The sequence below is a fragment of the Pinus tabuliformis genome, chromosome 4_2 (assembly GCF_031772625.1).
Source record: "Pinus tabuliformis cultivar Carrire ecotype Pingquan chromosome 4_2, CPIR1, whole genome shotgun sequence".
Classification (NCBI taxonomy): Eukaryota; Viridiplantae; Streptophyta; class Pinopsida; order Pinales; family Pinaceae; genus Pinus; species Pinus tabuliformis.
Window position 1 is genome coordinate 766,432,386 of NC_142304.1, and position 23,842 is coordinate 766,456,227.

The 23,842-nt window shown below is 34.4% G+C and overlaps 1 pseudogene; it reads left to right on the plus strand.

Annotated features, from left to right (window-relative positions):
* The window catches only part of LOC149171853 (putative alpha-glucosidase Os06g0675700), a 54,110-nt pseudogene extending 42,654 nt beyond the window's left edge, over window positions 1-11,456 (plus strand).
* Window positions 11,457-23,842: the final 12,386 nt, after the last annotated feature.

A 23,842-nucleotide genomic window follows, 5' to 3' on the forward strand; every position in this document is an offset into this window, starting at 1 on the left:
CTTGTGGCAAGGATGAGCATCAATATTCTTATATACAAAAGGGTGTGACCATCAAATACTGGAGAATATTGTTTTTAACATGTCAGTTAGCTCCATAACAACAAATGTAGATGGAATTGACCTATTGAATGGGTTTTTGTATTGTCATTTCTAAATATTTTGCAACTTGTCTTGCTGGACAATATATGGAAGGAAGTATGTTAGATCCTTATCCTTCCTTCTCTAGGGATTGGTGTCAAGCATCAAGAAAGTATATTCACAGGGAAATGACCACTCTATATTTTAATGGATGGAAGATAAATCATAAGAAATAAAGAAATTCATCAAGATCCACTCCTCCAGCTTCATAATGACAAGCCAATTGATCTTACAAGAGGAGACTCAATGCTCGGTACACCAAGATGTTAGAAATAGTAAACTTACAAAAAAAAACAAAATTCTCAGCTACAGATAGATTGTGCAAGGACTCAGTGTTCCGTTCAACCATGAAGAAATATCTGCTATGGGATTGTTATGAAAAAATATTACCACTGTCACATAAGTAACCAATTCCTCTTTTTAGTGAAATATAAATCCAACACAAGGGAGGATTCCCTTGTAGCCTCAAGGAATCCTTAGGTAAGACAAAATCAAGTCTAGGGCCTTCTATACTAACTACTTATTACTACAACTTAAACCTAACATTCAAGGTAAGAAATAAAATGGTTTGTGAAGGGATTTTGCATATTTTAGCATATAAACCTTCTAAGACCATTTTGGGATGTTTATCAAGTTAGCATAAGTCAAAGAGTAAACCACAAACACTACAAATGAAGAAAAAGTTATGGTTGTTGTGAAAATTGCAATTAAGATAATATATTTTAGAACACAAGTTATTACAACACCAAATAAATTAGCCCTTGAACTTGAATCCCAATGAAAACTAGCGCTGGAAAGAAAAAATACACTATATTTTAATTGACATACAAATTCTGAAATTAAAAGGGCATATAAAAGCCCTAAAATGCAAACTGTTCAGCCCTACGAAGGCTGTAAAATAAATCAGCAATACAAGATATGATGAATGAGTCTATTTTCAACCATACAAATGCTCAAGTATGATAGCAGTATTAAACAATTCAGAGAATATTATGGGTCAATTTTTGGATATGTTGTAAGTTCTTTTCAACTCAAAGCAAGTTAGCACAAATTACGTGCATGAACAGATAGATCTCTGACTTGGGTTTGGATATTGTGGTCTACCTTGTTCAGGATGAACTGTTATGGGTAGTAGCATGGCTTCATGAAGCAACAGAAGACCAATACTACTTGAACTAGATGATTGATAATGCAGGTCCACTTAGTGGGAAAATGTAGGACATGAATGAATTTAGTTGGGATAATAAATATGTAAGGGTCCAGGTGCTTGCATCTAAAGTCATAGTGCAATATCAATAAATAAACCAATTTTCTAATGGTTTTTTATCTAGTTATAAGTAGTATTTTCCATCAGCTTACATTGCAGGCTTCATACCAATGGCCAGATTGGGCTACTCATAAACTCAATCAATTTGGATCGAAATTGAATGGACAATTGGCATTGTCTCTGATCTTTGTCATCATCTTCATCACCAATGGACTTGTCGAGAAACAATTAGAAGATTTTCAAGGAAGTTTTGGAAGTATTTGTTTAGCAATAATGACTACCTAAATTTGGAGAAATTGTCATCAATTAATGAGGCATCAACATTGAAGTTCATTCCACCTTTGCAGAAATAGCAGAATAGCTAGTAATATTGGTACATCTTCATGGAACTAACAAAGTCATGGAAGTTTTGAGATATTTCAATTACTTAACAATGAAGAGGAAAGGAATATCCATGTTCTAAAATCCCAACCAATGAAAAAATCCTCATTTTGTAGAGTTGTTAGTGGTCAACAATGTGGGGTTAGTTTCAAACCTATGACTTTGTCATGGCCCACTCAAAGTTGGTTGAGATAGGAGCCCCAAGGGTATAGTTGTTCACATCACAAGGTTGAATATATTGTCAAATACTTCACATTCTTTAATGAGAATTGGTACAATTTTTTTTCATTTTTATTATTTATAACCGTGATAAAAATGGTAATACTCCTTTCATTTATTTTATTTCTAAAAAAAAATCAAAATATATGTTTGGAAATGGATTTTTTGAAGCCCTTGTCAAGGGAAACATAAGAGCTTGAGTCATGGCATTAATGTCTACAATCTTGCAAAATGTGCTCGACATGACAAAGGTTGAGATGGACCCTATAACATGGATGTTGGTAAACCTTAGGCATCTGACATGCTAAGGGGCTTTCGTGGGGATGGTCAGACATATTGGGCACACATACAATGTGACAAGTCGAGACTAGGGCTTGGGTTCACACACCATGTAACAAACTAAAACAAGGGTTGTGGATGCACATATCAAGTTGTGTATGAATATTAGTTTTAGGCCCATACATTGTGTGATAGACCTATATAAGGATCATCAACACAAATTGTGTGGTAGGAAAAGGAATGACCATAATCGAGTAACCAACATGTTCTTAAACAAATGGTCAGAACAACTATGGACTAGGTGGATGAGTGCACTTGATACATGATGAAGCAATCGATATATGTAATGAGCAAAGGGAGAATATTAGGTGTATGAAGTTCCAAGGGGGTCATATGGAGGTTGATTAGACAAGTTATGCCTACAGTCTAGTTGTGCAGAGCACATGATGTTGGTGGATGGTAGAATGAATTATATGACAAACTAGGTGGTATTGCAATGAAGCAAGTGACACATATTTTGACATCAATTTGAAATGATATGCATGTGTCGACATGATGTGTGTAGGAGGATGCACAAGAAAACTCACTAAGTTGTGGACCACACAGAAGTTGGGTCAACTTGACTTCACATGTGGATGAGTATTGCAATGTGACATGATTGGCCTATGCCATATGGAACATTGCAACATTCAAACTTATGGAACAATCTCATATATATGCGTGAGATTTTTTGATATGTGAGACAAGTGATGGAAATAGTATAGGAGACATGACTCTAGCAGGAATGGGGCATCATCTTGATGACATAGAATGACAAGTAGATAGAGAAGTAGTGGACCAAAGACTAAAGAGGATGGTTGATATCATCGCGTGATAGATGTCATGGGTGAGTTAACTAAAATATTTTATTGTTAACATTGAAGCTTACCTACAAGACTTGTCAGTCTTAGACATAATCGAGATAGGATATGGCCAAGCTAATAGCCTTGCCATCTTGGAATGACCTTGTCTAGTTGAGAAAGTTGGTGAATCCATTAGATGTTGTCTATGCTAAGGAGAACACTTTGTAGAATAATATCCAAACAAGGTGACTTGATTGAATGAGTTGGTGAATCCTACCAAGGTTGGGTCAAATGTTTTACAAAGTAAGACGCAAGAACCACATTCACCACAAGCTTTGCAGATGGTTGGATCATGCCAAGAATTTTTTATGAGTGAAGCCAAGGATGGATATGCAAAACACATTGAGAAGAACACATAGAATGACCAACAATAGGTTGCGACAATAATGGAGTGATCCAACATGCTTACAAGGAGAGGTAAATTGATCAAGGGCTTCTATTGCTCACAAAATCATTATGTGAAGCACTATCGATAGTCAAGAAAGATGGCATGATTTATGGAATCAATGGAGGAACAAGAAACACCAAGCAAGGAAGCCAAGGTCTTGGATGAGATGGTTTAATATTGGTGATTAGAGGATAGTGTGATTAGGAGAGAGGGTGCTCAACTCTGCTCAAATGGAACTATTGCAAAAATAACACAGCCAAAGAAAACAAACAAATATGTGAGTTAGTTTTTAATTGAGTAATAAGAATCTTTACTCTGCACGAAATGCCGACTCCAAAACACTTTTTCTATTGGAAATCATAAGTGAGACCCAATATACAATATGTTAACTGACCACCACTCAATCACTCGAACTATAAAAACTAAATAACTTAAAATTACAATTTTCTTAAATAATTGAGTTTGAGACAAAACAGACCAAAATCAAGGATGGTTGTGACACAAAGAAAAAGTAAAATAACATAAAGTATAGTCAATACGGGAATGGCTCTAGAAGAGTAAAGACGAAAAAGGCATTAAAATTTAAATTTAAATGGACGACTTTGAACTTAGAGGCGTAAATAAATTTTCAAGTCCGGATATGGCTCACATGATCTGTCGCATTATGTAGTTGATTTTCGCCGTATTTGACAAAGTCATGTCAATAGTTGCTTCAAGTCAATATTATAGTCAAATGTATTTCAAGGCAATATTATAGTAAAATGTATTTCAAGACCAACAAAAATACCAAGCAACTCAGGTGTGTCAACATATGCCTAAGATTACTGCCCATCCTCCCAATTGCAAATTCTTTCAATGGCTGAAGTATAAAGTCAATGTAGATTTTCTAGCTCTATTTTCTTATTTGGGTAATTTATATTTCGACTCATTTTTGTGTTTGATTGGTAGTTTAATAAAATTGGGTGAAATTATTAAATTGTTTGATTGGTAATTTAATAAAATTATTGTTTATTATAGATTTATTAATTTTGTAATTGGAATAAGGTAAGTAGAATTATTAATTATTTGATTAATAATTTAATAAAATTATTAGATAATTTGATTAGTAGTTTAATAAAATTATGATTTATTATAGATTTACTGAACTTGAAATTAAAATAAAATAAAGTAAAATTATTAATCTGTTTGACTAGTAATTTAATAAAAATATTATTTATTACATATTCATTAAATTGAAAGATTAAAGTTATATTAATTTTGTACTTATATTAAATTGTTTGATTAGTAATTTAATTAATTCATTATTTATTATATAATAATTAAATTGAAAGATTAAATTTAATATTAATTTTGTACTTATATATTTTTATTAGAAAAAATTGTAATAGAGTTAAAATTACAATCAAAATGAGTTCAAATAAATTATTAAATTATTTTAATTTTTTAACTAAATAAAATTATCTCATGATACATCTCACATTATTAAAGATTATTACTAGTAATTGCACCACATGTTACAAAGTAAACACCATAAGGCTGGAGTGTAGGAAAGAGTAGCATAAAAGATAGAAGTAAATCTTTTATGCAATTTTATTTATTTACCCGCATTGCTGTGAGATGGAAAATGCAAGATGAAGGTATAAAAATAGTCCAAGGCTCTCCAAGTTATTCGTTTTCTTACTGAATTGGTGGTTATGACAATTGCTTCAATTGTAGCTGATCTTCGAGGCCATGATTGAGTGATGCAATGCTCATTTTTTACCTTATATTTGCAAGAAATGCTATGCATAGTTCTAAGTTCTAAATTATAATAGAAGGGAAATCTTTTTTACTCTATAAAATCAATTTTTGGAAAAAGAAAACTAACCAAACCCTTTCATTTTTTATCAGCGATTTAAAGGATGTTCAGTGACAAAGTTCAGTTTAATACTTTGCTTTGTCTTGGGAGCAGTTACTCTAAATATGCGATCACATTCCCATCCATTTACTCTCCTAAGCACATCTTTTAAGCTCTTTATGTGAATTTCTGAAATGTTTTAATAGACGAGTCAGGATATGAATTTGTATTTGTAGTCTTGTTAATTTATATGATTGAATTGGATTGCACAAACTTTCACCAATGCAAGTATGGATATGAAAACAATTCGGTTGTTGAATTAGTCGTAGACGGATATGCATCAACAAAAATTCCTCTAGAAATGATTTGGACATACATTGATTATATGGATGACTTCAAGGATTTTACTCTAGATCCTGTGAATTTCCCTGAAATGAAAATGCAAAAGTTTGCTGAATGAATCCATGCTAACATGAAAAAATATTTTCTCATTATCGATCCAAGTAGGATTCAATTTGTTATTGTCCTATAATTGGAGAAAAAGAACATAGAGAAAGGAACAAGAGCTGAACATACAAATAATTCGATTAATTGTGCAAGAATAAGCTTAAGTGAAACATATAAGAGTTTTCAAAGAGGGATACAAGATGAAATTTTTGTTAAACGAGAAGGTGTGCCATATTTGGCACAAGTGTGGCTAGGCCCTTTCTAGATTTTCTCAATCCCAATAAATAGTCATTTTGGAAAAAATAAATCTTTGAGTTTCACGAGACAATTGCATTTGATGGTCTTTGGCTTGATATGAATGAAGTTTCCAACTTCTATAGTGGGATCACATGTTCCTTACCAAAGGAAGGGGATTTCCTACAGAAATATGCACAGATGGATTGTTTCTTAGTTTGTAGCAATACAAACACCACTAGATGGGATGTTCCCACTTACAAAATCAATGCTTATGGAACAAACAAACCACTCGGTAACGAAACCATGGCTGCTAGTGCAGTTCACTATAATGATATCTTGGAGTACAATGCTCATAATCGATATGGGTTATCAGAGGCTATTATGACAAGCACAACGCTGAAATCAATACTAAAGAAGAGGTCATTCATGCTAACTTGTTCCACATTCATAATGGCCAGGGTGCATTGAGCATATATGGTAGTTAATGATGGTCCATGGAATGACAATCTTAATGGTTTTTATGGATCAAGGGCACACTTTACATAAAAATCACTGTATTGTTTGTTATAAAGCCATAGTCTTGGTTTCCAATTGACCATATACATGTCATTCACAATGCTCTCCTCTTGCTTCCACACACAACATTGCCTTGAACACAGAAAGGAATACCAAGAAGGTTGATGGGAAGCCTGAACCTTATTTCCATGAATTATTTTACATGACATTTTCATGAATGATAGGCAAAAATTTTAGCCTTTCTTTGACAAATGACATGCAACTTGAAGTATGGTCCCTTTCCCTAAAATATTATGATCCACAAGAACAAAAAGCACATGTAAAATGACAAAATAATGGACTTAGTGATAGTGGCAATCTTTTGATGCAAAAAATATTCTTAGCGGTTTCTGCCAATGCTTATAAATGCAATTGTAGTTCAATGAACACTAACAGCGTATTTTTTTATTTTTATTTTTTATTTTTTATTTTATTTTATTTTATTTTTTTGTTTCTTGTGTCATTAAATATTTTTTATAGTAATGACAATAATTTAAATGGGAATGATATAATTGATAGATGCATTGAGTACCTTGTTCAATCTTTCTATCACAAGTAAATTATAGCTAGAGGGGAATTACTTTGAGTCTATGATTTACTGCAACTTCAACTACTTCAAGGTAGGTAAGCCATTCATTTTGCACTTATGCCTACTTATGTGTAATATAATTATTTGCTTAAAAAAATGTGGTATTTAAATATTTTTATCCTTGCCTTGTCTCAAAAAATTTACTTATGCCCATCTCCTGTAGGAGAATGCCATTGTTGAAATGATAAGTTTGGTGACTGTTACATTCACTAATAGACCAAATATTCCATGCTATTCCATAACAAGTTGTTTGATAGATATGAAATCCTCAAATTCATTCGTCGTTTTGGATCTAAGATGATTAGTGGTTTTAGAAAAATATTTTAAAAAGATGTATATGAGAGGGAGGATGAAAAAAATGGTAGGTGACATTCTTCCATTGAGCGGTAGACAATTGTTAGCATTCTTGTGGCAGCTAAAATAAGATTTTTCAAGACATTAAGCATTGGCACCTTCAGATTTTATACTTTGCTAAGAACATGAAAATCATCTCAGAGACAATATGTTTTGATGGGATTTTCTGACAACGAACAACATCATCAATTTTATCCCCTACTATGGTCTCACAAATTTTGCTTAGAAATGATATTTATGGGAAATGTTTGAAAGGGATCTCAATTATAGATCTAATCAAGATGAAAACCATTATTTTGATGGCAAAATATGTTCAACCTTTCTAAGACATGTAATATGAAATTTGGTATACACTGACATCTCTGATTGTCAATCATAATTACAAATGTACAAATAGGATCAAAGGAATTAATTCATCCCCTAAGGTTCAAAATCCCATAGGTATGAATAGGCAGTTGGGGCCAGTTATAAGTATTGGGTAATTTTGATGTTTGAGTACCTATTAAACCCTATTGCGAAAACTTAGTTGAACAAAATAACTTGTGATTAATGACTCTCACCATTAGAGGACTCAAGCCTGTGAAAATTTTTGATAGGTGGCTTGTAGTGCTTGATATAGTTTAATGTTCTTGCAGGTTAAAGGAAGTATCTTCAATAATATTAATAATAACAGAGGTCCTAGAATATAGGATTGAATTGAAAAACAATTAAAGGATATAATACTTCCTGTCACAAGCTAATTCCAACCTAAGTATGAGTGGATGTTGACAGAGGTGAAAATAAGTTGCCATTTTTTTTATCGGTAATGACCTTGAATATATGTGAATGCTTCGATTACAACACAATTACTTTTTATAACCAATACATTTTCATTTTTTTGTGATAATGTTGAACGAGTTTGCAAGTCAACACATGAAGATCTTAAAAGTTTATCTGTAATTATGAGTGCCAACCAAGCAAACATATCCCAAAGTTAGCAGCATGAGAAATCAATGCAAAAGAGACTCGAAAAGTTATTATCATTATGTATTCATGGGAAACCATAGTTTTCACATAACTCCAAGGAAACATATATATCTCTCATAGTTGCCTCACTTCAGTCTATCAAATTCCACATAAACGTTACTTAGGTTGATTAGTTTAATATGACCATATTAAATGTTTTCTCTTCAATATCCAAGTCATGTCAGAAGCAACTCAAAAAAATTACCTATTGAAAAATCTTTGCACAAAATAAATCCTACCAATGTTAAAATCCTTCATTTAGTAGAAAGTAGAAGCAAGCCATGAAGATAATTAAATCTGAGAAAAAAATACATGAATCAATAAGATTGAGCTTCCAAGATCATTTAGTTGTTTATATTTTGCAACCAAATCACTAATATTTGTCCATTCATTTGATTGTATTTAAACACAGTGTAAGTTATTAACCACATCCCAAAAAATATAGAACCATTCTCCTCCAAGTTTTAAGAAATGTTTAATTTTGTCTGCCACTCAAACGTTGGTGTAAAAGGATTTGAGTAATGAAAAGCCTTATGTGTGTCTGAGTAATGAAAAGCCTTATATTCACACAAATATAAGTTCAAGTAGACACATGATTTATAGAATCTACAATGGACAATTCTCATTGAGAGCCATTACTTTTTTTATAACAAAATGAGTATAGTTTTGACCTTTCTTTTCCATTTTTTTAAATATAGTCAGATTCCATTTTTTCTCTCAAAATTTCCATGCAGAGCATCATGACCTTATTCTTACAACTTTGATATAACCCTTGCATGTTCAACCAATCTTTAAATTGCAATAACTTTTTCGAATACTTGTATATGAACATATTTTTGAATTAATCAATATGGAAGAATTGCTCATTTATAATTCACTTAAGTGGGAAACTTGTAATATGAACACCAAGAAACATCAATGATGCAATTGAGAAAAGAAAACACCAAGTAACAAAAAGGGTATTGCAAAGATTTGAGATTATATAATTCCACTTATAAATAGGAATTAATTTAGATTTGGTGGACTATTTGGTCTCCATGGGATGTTAAAAGAATTTCAATTTAGTAATTGACATATTTAAAAAGAAAAATAATATATGATTAGTATTACTAGACAAATAAGATTCATATCAGAATTATAATATTTTTCAATTCATTTTTATGGATCCAAACTAGTAGAAATAGATGTTACTTGAGGCCAAAACCAAAACCCTCAGTGAAGCTTGCCATTGAGTATTGTCCCTAAGCATATTTACACTCCAAATGCTTCTGGACATAGGAGTTGTCCACAAAGCCTCTCTTTGATGACTGTCAAATAAAAATCAACATTATAGCAAGAAAGAGGAAGGAGAACCTCTTAAGCATATTCACCTACAAGCATAGGCCACATAAATCTACCAGAAATGATCTCAGCCAAAAATGAACCTCAAAGAATAGTTCATAGTCAATATCACAAGTAGAAAAGTCCTTCCTAACGCTAGCTAGATTCTTATTTGGAAACAAGCAATCACACACCAATATAAAACATGTGCAAAATGATTCAAAGCATTAACACATAAACCAAATAAATTGACTACAACATTTTTGGAATGAGATGAAACCTATTAATGGAAAGGACATACTCACAAATAAAAGAAAAAACACCTTCCTCCAAGATATGATGGAGGTAGCAACTTTTTAGTGGGATCACATGTTCCTTACCAAAGGAAGGGGATTTCCGATGAAAATATGCACAAAAAGATTGTTGCTTAGTTTGTAGGAATGCGAACACCACTAGATGGGATGATCCTGCTTACAAAATCAGTGCTTCTGGAATAGACAAACCATTGGGTAACAAAACCATGGTTGATAGTGCAGTTGACTATAGTGATATCTTGGAGTACAATGCTCATAATCTATATGATTATCAGAGGATATTATGACAAGCACAACATTAAAAAAAATACTAAAGAAGAGGCCATTCATACTAACTCGTTCCACCTTTCTTGCATGAAGAGCCCATAACGCTCATTGGGCATGAGACGGTGCTGCAACATGGGATGATCTTCGGTAGCAGGAGACGGTGCTGCAACATGGGATGATCTTCGGTACTCCATACCTACAATTCTGGGCTTTGGATTGTTTGGAGTCCCAATGGTAGGCCCTGATATTTGTAGATTTTCACAAAATGCAACCGAAGAGCTTTGCAATAGGTGGATTTAATCAGGTTCCTTTTATCATTTTGCTAGAGATCACTCAATGAATGGAACAAAGCGCCAAGAGATTTACTTATGGAAACTAGCCATAATATCTATAATGGATTAGGTCTGAGGTACAATGTTCGTCCATATATTTACACATTGGTGTTTGAAGCTCACACTAAAGGATCTCTGATTGCAAGGCCTATGTTCTTTACATTTCCTAAGGATCCTAATACACTAGGAATCAATAACCAATTTCTATTGGCTAAAGGGGTATTTGTCTCCCCTGTTTTAAAGCAAGGAGAAAGGACTGTGGATGCCTATTTTCTAAATGGAACTTGGTACAATTTGTACAATGTATCAGACTCAATAACAATGGAGAGTTGGATAGACATTGATTATATGGATGAATTCAAGGATTTTAGTCTAAATCCTGTGAATTCCCCTGAGATGGAAATGAAAAAGTTTTCATTCTTCCAAATTTCATTTCATTATGGTTGGGTATATTCTTCAAGCTCAAATCGCCTCCTACAAGTCCCAAATTTCAAACTCGACAGAACCAAGCTTTTTTTTGTTAGGTTAATTTAATCACCAGCTCTGCGAAAATGATGTCCTCTTAGCACCTGCCAAGATTTGGAGTATTATTGGGGACATAATTGTTAAAATTCCCATAAAATAGGGCAAATCCAATTATATACATACATTTTTCCAGATAAATCAACATAGTAAGTAAGAAGAATATTTAGTTTATGCTAATGACGATTACAACAAAGAAACCTAATCTACTAATAGAGAGCTTCAAAGGTTCACTAAAACAAGGGCATATCAGTTGGTTTAAACTTTGCATAGAACATTCCATGGAAATAATAAAACAGGGTAAGCAAGTTATTTCCAACAAATTTATGACAAGAGAATACTTTACAGAGTTTAAATATTTGCCTTGTTGTGTCTGCGACCTTTATTCTCTGTTGTGGCTTCTTTCTATATCTATTTTCCTCTTTCTCCTTTTAGGGAACTTAGTGAATCCCAATGGAAAAAGATAAACTAACAAAGAAAAACAAAGAAACTTGCCCATAATTATTTTTCACCAATTGTTTTTGGTGACTTTACTACAACCTAGCTTGAATGCACACGTGGTTCTGATTGCATTGATACCCAGATTGATTGGGTCTCGCCTCTAGTAGTTTGATGGTCCCCATCAACTTACCCTCATGAAAATATTTGGGCCTGTCAGGCACTGTTTTATTGTTCCTCGACTCAATCTTGAAAGTTGGAAGTTCCTTCCTCCTCCGAGTATACCATGCTTGAACCTATTTCATATCCCTCTCACGATATGAAGATATGGAAGGCAAACAATTAAAATGAGTTTCCGAGGAGCTAAAAATAAAAATAAAAATTAATTAAATTAATATTTTAAATATATATATATATATATATATATATATATATAAAAAGATTCTTATCATGGATTTTTAATTGTAAATAGGATTTGTTACAATATGATGGGCCTCTACCATTGCATATTGTGTTGGAAATGTTTGAGCACTACTGAGTGGGATAAATCAATAGTGTGATATATATATATATATATATATATATATATATATATATATATATATATATATATATATATATATATATATATATATATACAATTTTTACCAATTATTAACTTCAATTACCGAATCACACATATGTTAACCAACAGATAATAAACATCATAACATGTGCATCACATAAGCATAGCTGAAAACCATAAGAAACTACAAAACAATAAACATGCACATCACATCAATCACACATGAGACACAAGATTTTTGGTGGAAAACCTTCCCGGAGAAAAGCCACCCATGCGGTTGCTTCCCTACTCTAAATTTCTATTAGTCAAGCATTTTGTCTTTTACATAGCTTGCTGACTCCCATCAGCATGAAGACTCGACCTCATATAGAAAATTCCAACACCGATCCTCTAGGAGACTCGATACTATTGATCATCTCGGAAGACCCTGTTCTCTATGGATCTACAGACTACCATCCATTAAAGGCCACCATGATCAGCAATCCTTGTCCAAATCTGATTAGACTATCCAACTCTAGAAAAACATGACGAATGCATCATTGTTCTTGTGTCAGACCTATTGGAGCGATGGTATTTCTTGATAAAAAAAATACTGAATATATGTGCAAAAAGTGCTAATGCATTGAAGTAAGGAAAACACCATTATTTACGGAGGTTGTAACTTAGTGCACATTATATATTATTTTATTAAGTTACAAATTTGGTTTAAGAATAATTTTCTTTTACTGTGAAGTTGAATCTAGTCATGAGAAGATAAGAGTAGAGTTCTACATAATGGTTGACAATTGTGTAAGATCCTTGTGTAAAGTTGTGGAGAACGAGGAGGAAAGATAAGGCTTATAATGTTTAACATAAAATTGTATGAAGAGTAATGTAATATCATAAATATTTTGGATCTGATTCTTTTGGTCATATTTTATGACAATTCTTGTTGGTTGATTGGTATGTGTGTTTCACCTGTGAATTTAATATATCATTATGTGTTGGGAGAGGTTTCTTAGAAGTATAAATGGTATCGTTCCATGTGAATGATACTCATGGTAAAGATCTAAATTTTTATCAAAGAGACTCATTTGCTCAAATTAGTATTGTGTTCTCTCAATCTCTGTTATTGAAGGAATCCATGAGGCAATGGAATATTCTCGTACGACCAACTTATCCTTGCATGACATGGTCGCAAGTGTGAAGCTGTATATCTATCATGACACATAAGGAATACTGGAGTTAAGTTATTGAGATAAAAGTTTTTAGCATATCGTGAGGGAAAAGTGAAATGAAAATGCCTTCATATTGGGTAGCACATTGTGTATATGCTAAGGGTGCTCTAAAATGTAGATCATATGTTTACGTTACGATGTTTCAGATTTGTGGTTCTAGAAAAACATGTTGAGGTTGTGATTTGGGGGCAAGCCATTAATTAGTGTGGAGAGTTCAAACAGATTTCATGGGCTCATCTTGTCATTTGGCCCTCCTTTTAGCACCAAAAATGTTGACAGTGTTGGACCTACCAACATCTAGGGGATCTCCCCGATATGAACTCCCAATTAGACCTCACACCATTTGGTGTAGGAGTCCCATCTAGAATACGTCCCAATTGTTAATGCAATGGGTTTTAATGATGCGCCTTGGCTGAAATAACACATAGAGTAATGTATAATGACTTTGGCAAGAACAAGTGTGTGACCTTACGGAGAGTCAAGTGCGATGCATGAAGGTTTTACCACATGGAAGGGAAAATAAGTGAACCCCTTAAAAGCATGTAATAGTACGCAACTTGATAGGAACACACAATCTAATAAAAGACATCACAAGATAATATGAAAAATAATTCATAAGTTAATAATGAAAAATTAAACAACAACACACATTAGATAATATTTGTACCAATGCAAACGAAATAGTTCATTAGCATAAGCGTAAGTTAAATAATATACATTGCAAACATAACAAGAATAGTCCTACTCTATTCACAACATATGCATGAAAATGTGCCCACTCTGAGCTTTTATTAAGTGAAATTTCCAATCATACATACACCATTGACAGACCACTAGCCCCAATAGTGGAATGTGAAGTCAACATCACCTGCTCCTCCAAAGAAATATACATCCTCTATGCTGTGTATAAGCCAAGGCTTTCACAAACTCCCAAGCCTCTAATTCTAAGCTTAAGCCTAGCCAAAATCTTGGCTCCCCCAAAAGCCCTTTACATGAGTTATGAGGTTATATATATAACAAGAGGGGGTAACTCTTCAACTCCCTTTTATGCATTTTTGACTTCCCTCATGACTCTTTATCTTCCTTACAAAATAACCCATTACATTACATTATGACTCTTCACATTCCAATATTGACACTTGGAATTCCACTTACAAATTACAAAATAATATTACAATTTACACTCGTACCCATATAAGAAAAAATTGGGTAGAGTCAACTAGACAGCCTAACAAGACAAAACACTATGATGCTTGAGTTTGGGGAAACTCTAGCTCAACAGCTTCAACTTGATGTCTTTCAGTCACATATTGATGCCAAGCTTTGGTATTGTGCGATGACATCCCCAAACTATGCGATGGTGTCTAGATGGAAGTAGACTCTAGCCTCCATGACATCCAAGTATAGTGATTTGGAACTAGTTTCAACTTCCTTCTAGAGTACTAGCAAAATTGTTCTCACTTGGATAGGGCACCAATGTAGTTCTGCAAATTTTGTCTCTTCACCCCATAATATTTCTTAGTGGAAATCTGTATAAGTTTCTCCAAGTATTATTCTATCTCTTGCTTGACCTAGTTCTTGGGTTTGGCTTTAGTGAGTAAGCCAATTGATGGGATCCTGTGGGACTTCACCAAGAAATCCAGACCATTATATAAGTGTGCATACGAGGCCTGAATGTTACCAATGAATTACGTGAGTTGTTTATTGTTTTGGATCAACATTCGAAATATTGCTTTCTCCAGCTCTACTTGTTGCTTCATTTTCTTGCTCAATTCAAGTGGTGACCCTTTGTATCATATTGACCATTCATGCCTGACAACAATTGCAGCTTTCACATTACTAAGTGTTTTGACAAAATATTTACACTGCTACTACAAGTGATGCAAGTGGACAGCTACCTTATGCATGGTAACAAGCTCCTCATAGAGATTTTGCATGGTCTCTCCAAGTGTCGATACTTCACCAAGTATTGCTGCCTTCGTTTCCTCTAGATGGACTTGTGCAGAAACTGTGTTCTGAGCTACTATGCGGACTTATTCAACCTTTTTCCTGGCAGCCTGCAAGTTCTTTCCAATTCCTTATTCTCTACCATCAAAAACTCAGTATTCAAATTTGTTGCACCTGTGAAGGCCAAGTTGGTTGTGACAATGACATTGGGATTCTTCTCGGTGTCAGCTACAATCACCCTTTCTATCATAAAAGCAGGAGATGTGAGGTCATCCAGAAAATGATTCATACGTGCTTGTACAATCTTGGTCTGAAGTTCATCGTACACTAGATTATATGTGCCCATAACTAGATCATCATCAAGAGGAACAACTTCCCCTTCCTTGCTTGGAGCTGAATCTGTTGCTAGAGGTGATGGAGACTGAATAGTGACCTGTTGTGTGCTTGGAATTAGGTTTACATATTGATTCCATGCCTCTAGTTCCTCCTCCATGTCTATGATCTCTATCAACTCTTCAACCTACTGAGCAAGCTCCTAGTCCCGCATCTGTCCGCTCTTCTCCTCTGCTGGTTGTCGGTTCTGTTCTATCTCTTCAAATTGTTTTTGTGTTGTTTCTTCTGCTATTTCTCTTCACCTCTCTTCTTGTCTTGCTTCTGCTTTTCTTCCTCCAATCTCCTCTGCTCTTCCCTCTTCCTTCGTTTTTCTCTCTGCATCCTCTGTTTCCTTTTTTCCTCTACTGCTAAAGATGATTTCATAATAGTTGGATCCAATTTCATCTTGTGGCTTTTTTCTCCCCTTGGAATATAAGAAACCTTTCTATTTCCCTTATCCTACACGGGGTTACTACCTTCTGCTAGCACTACTTCTAGAGTAGCTTCCTTCTGCGGAGTCACCTGTGAAGTTCTTGTAAAACTGACCGACTTGTAGGACTTGGAGGCATTATTTATTAGGGGACTTTTGAGGTCTAAAATGGACCTCCTAAGGAAATTATAAAATAATAGTGGAAATAATAAAATAAGATTAGATTACATCATCAAATTCTAGAGGGAAAAAAGAAAAACTAATTTTTCAACTCGTATTTTCAACTTATCTCCCTATGGGTTTACTCAAATTTTGAGCAGAAACACTTGTTGGATGCATAATTTGATTCCTCATCCAAGGAGTACCCATATTGCATACTTTCAATGGACCCCACTACTCGAAAAAAGAGAAATACATGAAAAACGTGATGACAATCATGTTCTTTTATGTATTTCTCATTTTTCATGTAGTAGGGTCTATCAAAACTATGCAACATGGGTACTCCTTGGATGAGGAATTAAATTTTGCATCCAATGAGTACTCCTGATCGAAATTTGAGTAAAACCTTAGGGATATAAGTTGAAAATGCGAGTTGAAAAGTAGTTTTATTATTTTATTATTTTTTAATCTGTTTACCTTTTTACTCCAAAAATGTTGAATCATCCCCCATGGTTGACATCATCATCTTGAATCCTATTGGTTCTCATAAAGTTTATTTTGGTTGTACATTTTTCTTAGGAAGCCCATTTTAGAGCTCAAAATTCCCCTAATGACAATTCTTCCAGGGATCCTCCTCCTGCTAGTGAAATGTCCTACTGAGCCACTGGAAGTGAATTCTTGCATAGTGTGCGAAAATTCCTAGATCTAACAATCTTTGGAATCCTACTGCAACCAGCTGAATCTACTTCACCTAGATTGTAAATTACATTACAAAATCATTTCATATTTCTTCTTGAAATATTGAAGTGAATTACTGAAGAATCCTACACCAAATTATATATTATTTTGAAACATAGAAACTCAGCAAGGAAATACAAACACATAGGACACTGTTATTTTTGGACAAATGTCCCCGGAAAAACCCAATGTGGGAAAACCAGTGCAACAACTCTGAGGATTTATTATTATTAAGTAGCAGCAAATTCTAAATACATCTTTGAATACCTCACAGGGCTATTCAGTTATAGATAGAAATACTAGAAAAAATAATTGTGAGTTTACCTCACACTATCACTGGATATCCTGGTTGATCCAGCCCTAGACTGAGTGCCCCCGCTTTTCTGGCTGCCTCTGCTACCTCTGTGCAGTGTCTGCATTAGCCCAATGTCAAGCTCTCTAGGAATTGCATCAATCTTCTGGATGGTCGATTTACTACCCAGGAGATTCGATTTCTGCCTCCCAGTCTCACACCCTGACTCTTGACTTCTGAACTTGAATTCCTCTGAAAATTTCAGCCTCCTCACTAGCTTTTTCACTACCTCTGCGTGGCTCTACATCAACCCCTTTGTCTCAATGTTGTCACTGCTGGATTACTCTCTTCCTCTCTCTGCTGATGATTTGCTGGTTGAGAAAATCACTCTCTCTTCGGAAGCTATCCCTGCCCCTCTGTTGCAAGAAATCTCCTCAATCGAATTTTCCTCCTGAGAACTTCTCACTTAAGAAAATTGATTTTTTTTATTTGTCTTGGTATATTTTTCAAATGACCCTCAAGCCCATTCTTATATCTTCCTGTTGGACAACCAATGGCTTAGATTAACTCCTAATCAAAGGCTCAGATCGTTTTGACCTGATCTTCATCTTTTTCTATAAGTTTCACCCACAATTAGATTAATACCCATTAATATTTTAATTTTCATAAGTTTAGACTTAGGAACCTCATTAAAAATATTAATTATTTTAACATAATTGTCTCTGGGTGGAATTTCCCAAAATGGTTTCTAGGTTTTTTGGAATGCATATGCTCAAGCCTTCCTACAAAATTTGAGGCCTAGAGCACAATTCCAATGCTATCCCAAATCAACATAGTGTTCTTTGCAAATACCATAAGGATCATATGGATTAAAGTCCCGAGTATCGAATCCAAAATTCTCTATCACTTTTCCTTTGGTATCCACAACTTTCAGGTTATTGATCTTGTACAATCCCATTTTCATAGGAAGAGTTTCCCAAGGTGCTTTCTTCTTCCTGTGCAAAGCTGCTAACAACCCTGTGGAGAGATGATACGAAACTTCTTGCATGACAAGCTTGTCGATTGCATACCTTGGAAAAATATGCAATGAATTATGACTGCCAAACACTCTAATGAAGGTGCCATCTGGTGAGGCAAACCAATATGCTATCTTAGATACTACTTCCATTTCCCCACATGACATGCAAGGTGGTTCTTCCTCAAAGATCATCTTGTATAGCGGAAGGAGAAAGTGGTCAGTTAGCTTCTCCATTACTCCTTGATGGCTGCAATCCGAGAGCAGTTTGCAATGAATGTGAATGACATGGTCTTGAGGTGTCCAAGTCTAGTTCATGCTAGGGAATGCATTATGTGCACCTATTGCATCTAGTAGATATGTAGACATGTAAAATCTCACTTTTCCACCCTTGGGAGGATTTTAGGAATTCGCTACATGGATACTTAACTATCGAGCCAACAAGTTTGACCAGTTGAACAACTTCCCCTCGTTCACAACCCAGTTCAACAAGATTTCCCACCCTTCAGGAAAGGTCTATGTGCTCTGCTGACCATATATTCAACAAGCTAGGATAATCAACAATTAATAGGCCCTCCTGAGAGATTTTGTCTTATATGTGTTGGTGGGTGTTTGTTGAAACTTTGATGGCTCTTTCACCCAACTTTTAATAACTTCTTTCATGCCCACATAGATTTTGGTGGCATAGAAGTATGAAGCCATGAGTGTTTTTGGCTCAGGAAAATGGTAGATAAGATGGTAATTTGCTGCAAGAAATGTAGCAAGCTTATGCCTGTTGGCATTGTTCAAAGTCATAGTCTTCACATCAATATGTGAAACAATCCAACTGATCACATTTGCACATGGGAAGGCTGGATATATGCATGCAATCCTATGTATCCATGATTTTTGGACATTAATGTATACATGTCGGTCCTCTAGATCTACTTGGAAGCTCTTTGCTAAAAATGCTTCATTCACTTTCTTCCATGTAAGATTTGATTCCCTTTCCACAAATAATTGAGTGTTTGAATATACTGGAAAGTGTAGTAGCGTGCTCTCAATTTCTTCCCCAACATTGCTTTCCATGGTATCTTTTGAAACAACTCTCTTGGGTGCCATGATAACAATGACTTCTAGAGAGAAGTGTTCGACAACTGTGACACTCGCAGGGGGAAAAGACACTCATGGAAAAATTACATTAGCTTTTGCAAATCAACTTTCAAATTAAGATCTTACAACAAACCAATGAACTAATGAGAGAGATTGCACAATTTTCATGGTCAAGGGAGGGAGACCCGCTGAGGGAACTGCGCATTATGTAGTCTCAATATCCAATGGTGTAGCCTAAGGATTGAGACTGCACAATGCACAGTTCAACCTGGGCAGTGACAGGAAGAGGATGCACATTGCATAGTCTCAATGGCCAAGGTGGTAGGACTGAACCCTGGGACTGTGCAATGCGCAATTGGGCTAGCCTGTCTCAGAGGCCAAGCTCTCATCTTGAGGGTGAGGGTGAAGTGCATGGCCAAATGAAGTGAAGATCTGCCTGATGAGGGTGAAGGAAACAAGCAGATCTAAGTGATAATGCAAGTTAAGGTGCATATATGACTAGTTATGGATAGATAATTGCGAATCAATTGAAAAAACTGAACAAATGGAAGGAAAGACAAATATGCCAAGAGAGTCACCGAAATGACGACCACTGGTGTGCAAAAATAAGAAAAATGAGGCAACACTTATGAAAGGCGAATGAAAAACTAAATCAACACTTCTACAAGCTAATATAAGTTAAAACACCAACTACCATGAAGAGAAACAAGCAAAACAACACACACATAAGTGAAACGACAAAAGCGACATAAAAAGCAGCAAAAGACAAGAAAAGCAAAACTCACCCAAAAAAGTGACACAAACTCCACCGATGACTCCTTGATCTCCATGGGAATTCTAGATCTCTAAGATAAAATGTACTAATGAGCTCTAGAGGCATCAATTAAATAGAATTGAGTAGATTAGGGTTTATGAGGTGTATGCCTAAAATCAAGGAAAAAGTGACACTTGGCGGAAATTTCTAAAAATAGCGATTGTGCCGACTCTAGGAAACTAATGATGAATCCCTATTTTCTAGGGATTGCTTTTCAATTATTTTTTTTCTTTTTTGTTTTTTCGGGAAACTTGCCATGCACATAGCCAAAGAAGATTGCACAGTTCTAGAGAACTGGGAAACTTCCCAACTCACTACATTTCGCAGTTTCTGAGCTCAAGGAATGGACTGCACAGTGTCTGATCTTAGTACTAGGCTGCCATCCATGACTACACAATTCTCAAGCTCAAGGATGAGCTGCCACTCTGGATTGCGCAGTTTCCATCATCAAGGTTGGCTTGCCTTCCAAGACTGTGCAGTTTCTGGAGGCAAGCCTATGACTGTTGCAAGGTCAAGTCAATGGTTAGCTTGTGAAAAAAGATCAGATCAATTTCAAAACAAGAAAACACAAGCACAACATAAAAGGATAAGTCTTAATCAAATCAGGAATAGTTGAAGACAGTAGAAGATAAGCTCTTGTGGACAAAAGGAAGGCTCCAAAATCAAAGCATAAGCAAAATTTTGGAGGGTGGTTGTAGCCGCTACAACAACTCTATAATACAAAGGTTTATCCAACCCCCATGACCAAATTTTCTCTTCATTGTTGCATAATAACAATGTCCTAAGGTTTAATGAATAAGTTCTCAATGTTCCTCCACTTAGGTAGGTAAGTCTCCTAATCGAGAAATAAACTTCCTCACTATGTGCACCCAATGGGTTATTCATAATGTTAATTAGGGTGCAACCTCCAAAGAGAGAACACCATACAAGTACTATAACCCATTCAAGTATTGACCCATACTTAAGCATCAATATATCGTTAGTCATCATTACGGGAGTAGGAGAACTAATGCTCTCCTAATAAGGTGAACAAGCTTTTGGAATAACCACAAAAGTTAATATTCCTTGGTATAAATGACTATGCCATCCATGACATTCCCATTTGAAGGATGAACGCTACAAATTTCTCGAAGGGATTTTTAGAATTCCCTAAGAACCCCAAGAAACACACCATTCCCATAGGTTAAGAGAGATACTTAATTTCTTCCTATTAGAGTTAATGATAATTCCTCACCTCTAATGTGTTATATGTCATAGAGACGATTTCTGTCATTAAAAAAATTCCTATTTCGAAATAATAATACCTTCTAAATGATGAATATTAAGGAAATATTCCTTGTATATGGCTACAAGATTTAGACATTTACTCTATAATGTAATGACATTAAAGGAAACAAGTTCTTAAAGTCATATATCCAATTAATAAAGTCATTTTCTTTTCTTTATTTGTTTATGTTTGGATTACATTTTTTGTAACATTCACTAATTTATGTTTTCAATTGCATTATTTTAACAACATTTCTTTCACTTCACCATCAAACAAGAATATTGCATTCTCATTTTTGATATAATAATGGATAAAATGTTTAGCTAAACATTTTTTTAAAAATTACTCAACTAAAAACTCTCTTAGAATTCTTGTTTTTCACAATTATATATTCCTCCGAAATTTCATCTTTTCTTTGTAAAATTAAAGATATTCTTGATCTACAAAATTATGTATTTTTATGAAAATTTTATCTTTTCTTTGTGAAATTAAAGATATTATCCATAACCATAATGAAATCATTAATGAATGTAAGTTGAAACACTACAAAGATTTTATATATTCTAATTGGTCTAATCAAAACTATTTTATAAACAAACAAAATTAATACATAACATTAAAACCAATACACAGTTCCAAACTGAATTTGATAGTTAAACTAATTCAATGACTCTTTACGAAGTACAAATTTATAAAATTTTCGCTACAAATAAAATTTAAAATAAACATTATTTTCTTTAAATACATTTTACCTTTAACAATATTGAATATAATTTGAAAAAATTTAATCTTAATTATGTAATATTTTGATCACTATTTATAGATTCTGTCAATTATAAATTTTGAGAATATTTTGAAATTTAACGAATAAAAGTGAGATCAATATGTCAGAATCTAAGATTTTTGTTTTTCTTATTTTACCTTTCATTCTAAAATACTTCCAAAATTTGTCATCGACATAAAATTGACCCCACCTATAAAAATAACAAAAAAAAATTATGATAACAATTTTTTTTAATAAAAAAACATAAAACTTCAAATCCTAATTCTTATATATTAAAAAACAATCAGCACTATATTTTTATAAACAGTATTATGCACCAAGCATCTTGGCACCTTACATTCAGATATGTTTAGCTCTTTGTTTCATTGCTCTAACATATATTAAAAACATTAACTGAAAACTTTCCCTTCTTTATACAGCAGATTTAACATTACTTAGGTACCAAATCTTTCTCATATCTTTTTTTTTCTTTTTTATTTCTCCTTTTTCAAGTGAAAATATCTTCTTTGGAGCCACTTTTATTATATATATATATATATATATATATATATATATATATATATATATATATATATATAAGCCTATTCCATATTAAACCACTACCAAACCTCCCACTTAACCATTGGAACACATCCACCCAACTTATCTTTCATATTATTACCTAGGTACCAAGTCACTAATGGAAACAGTGTTGATAGATGCAGGGGTGGGAGACGATGACACAGGAGAGGTTGGTGTTGGCTCCCCGTTAATGGTGGTGTAGAAGGTAAACACTCCCCATGTGCTTCGTGGCATGTGCTTAAATCTAGCAATGTGTCTGTTTACTAACACCTGCGGGTTTTGGTGTAACGGAAATCGTGACTTTAACAAGTGGTATCAGAGCTAGAGGTCTCGAGTTCGAAACACACTGGGCTCGCGTTGGGGGGGAGATTGTTGGCTCCCCGTTAATGGCAGTGTAGAAGGTTGGCGGTGTAGAAGATCAACGCTCCCGGTGTTTCGTGGCATGTGCATTAATGGCAGTGTAGAAAGTCAACGCTCCTTGTGTGTTTCGTGGAATGTGCTTAAATCTAGAGATGTGTTGTTTACTAACACCTGCGGGTTTTGGTGTAACGACAATCGTGAATCCAACAGTTGGTGTTGCGGACACCCATGACAAAATCGTGACTCCAACAATTATTGTTGCAGACGCCCGTGACAACTCAGAACTAGTGGAATTGGTGGTTTGGGAAACATAAGAACTCACAAAAGCAGGCTTTGTCAGATTGGGTAAGTAAGTCATGGAAGTAGAAGGTCGGCGGTGTAGAAGGTCAACGCTCCTGGTGTTTCGTGGCATGTGTGTTAATGGCGGTGTAGAAGGTC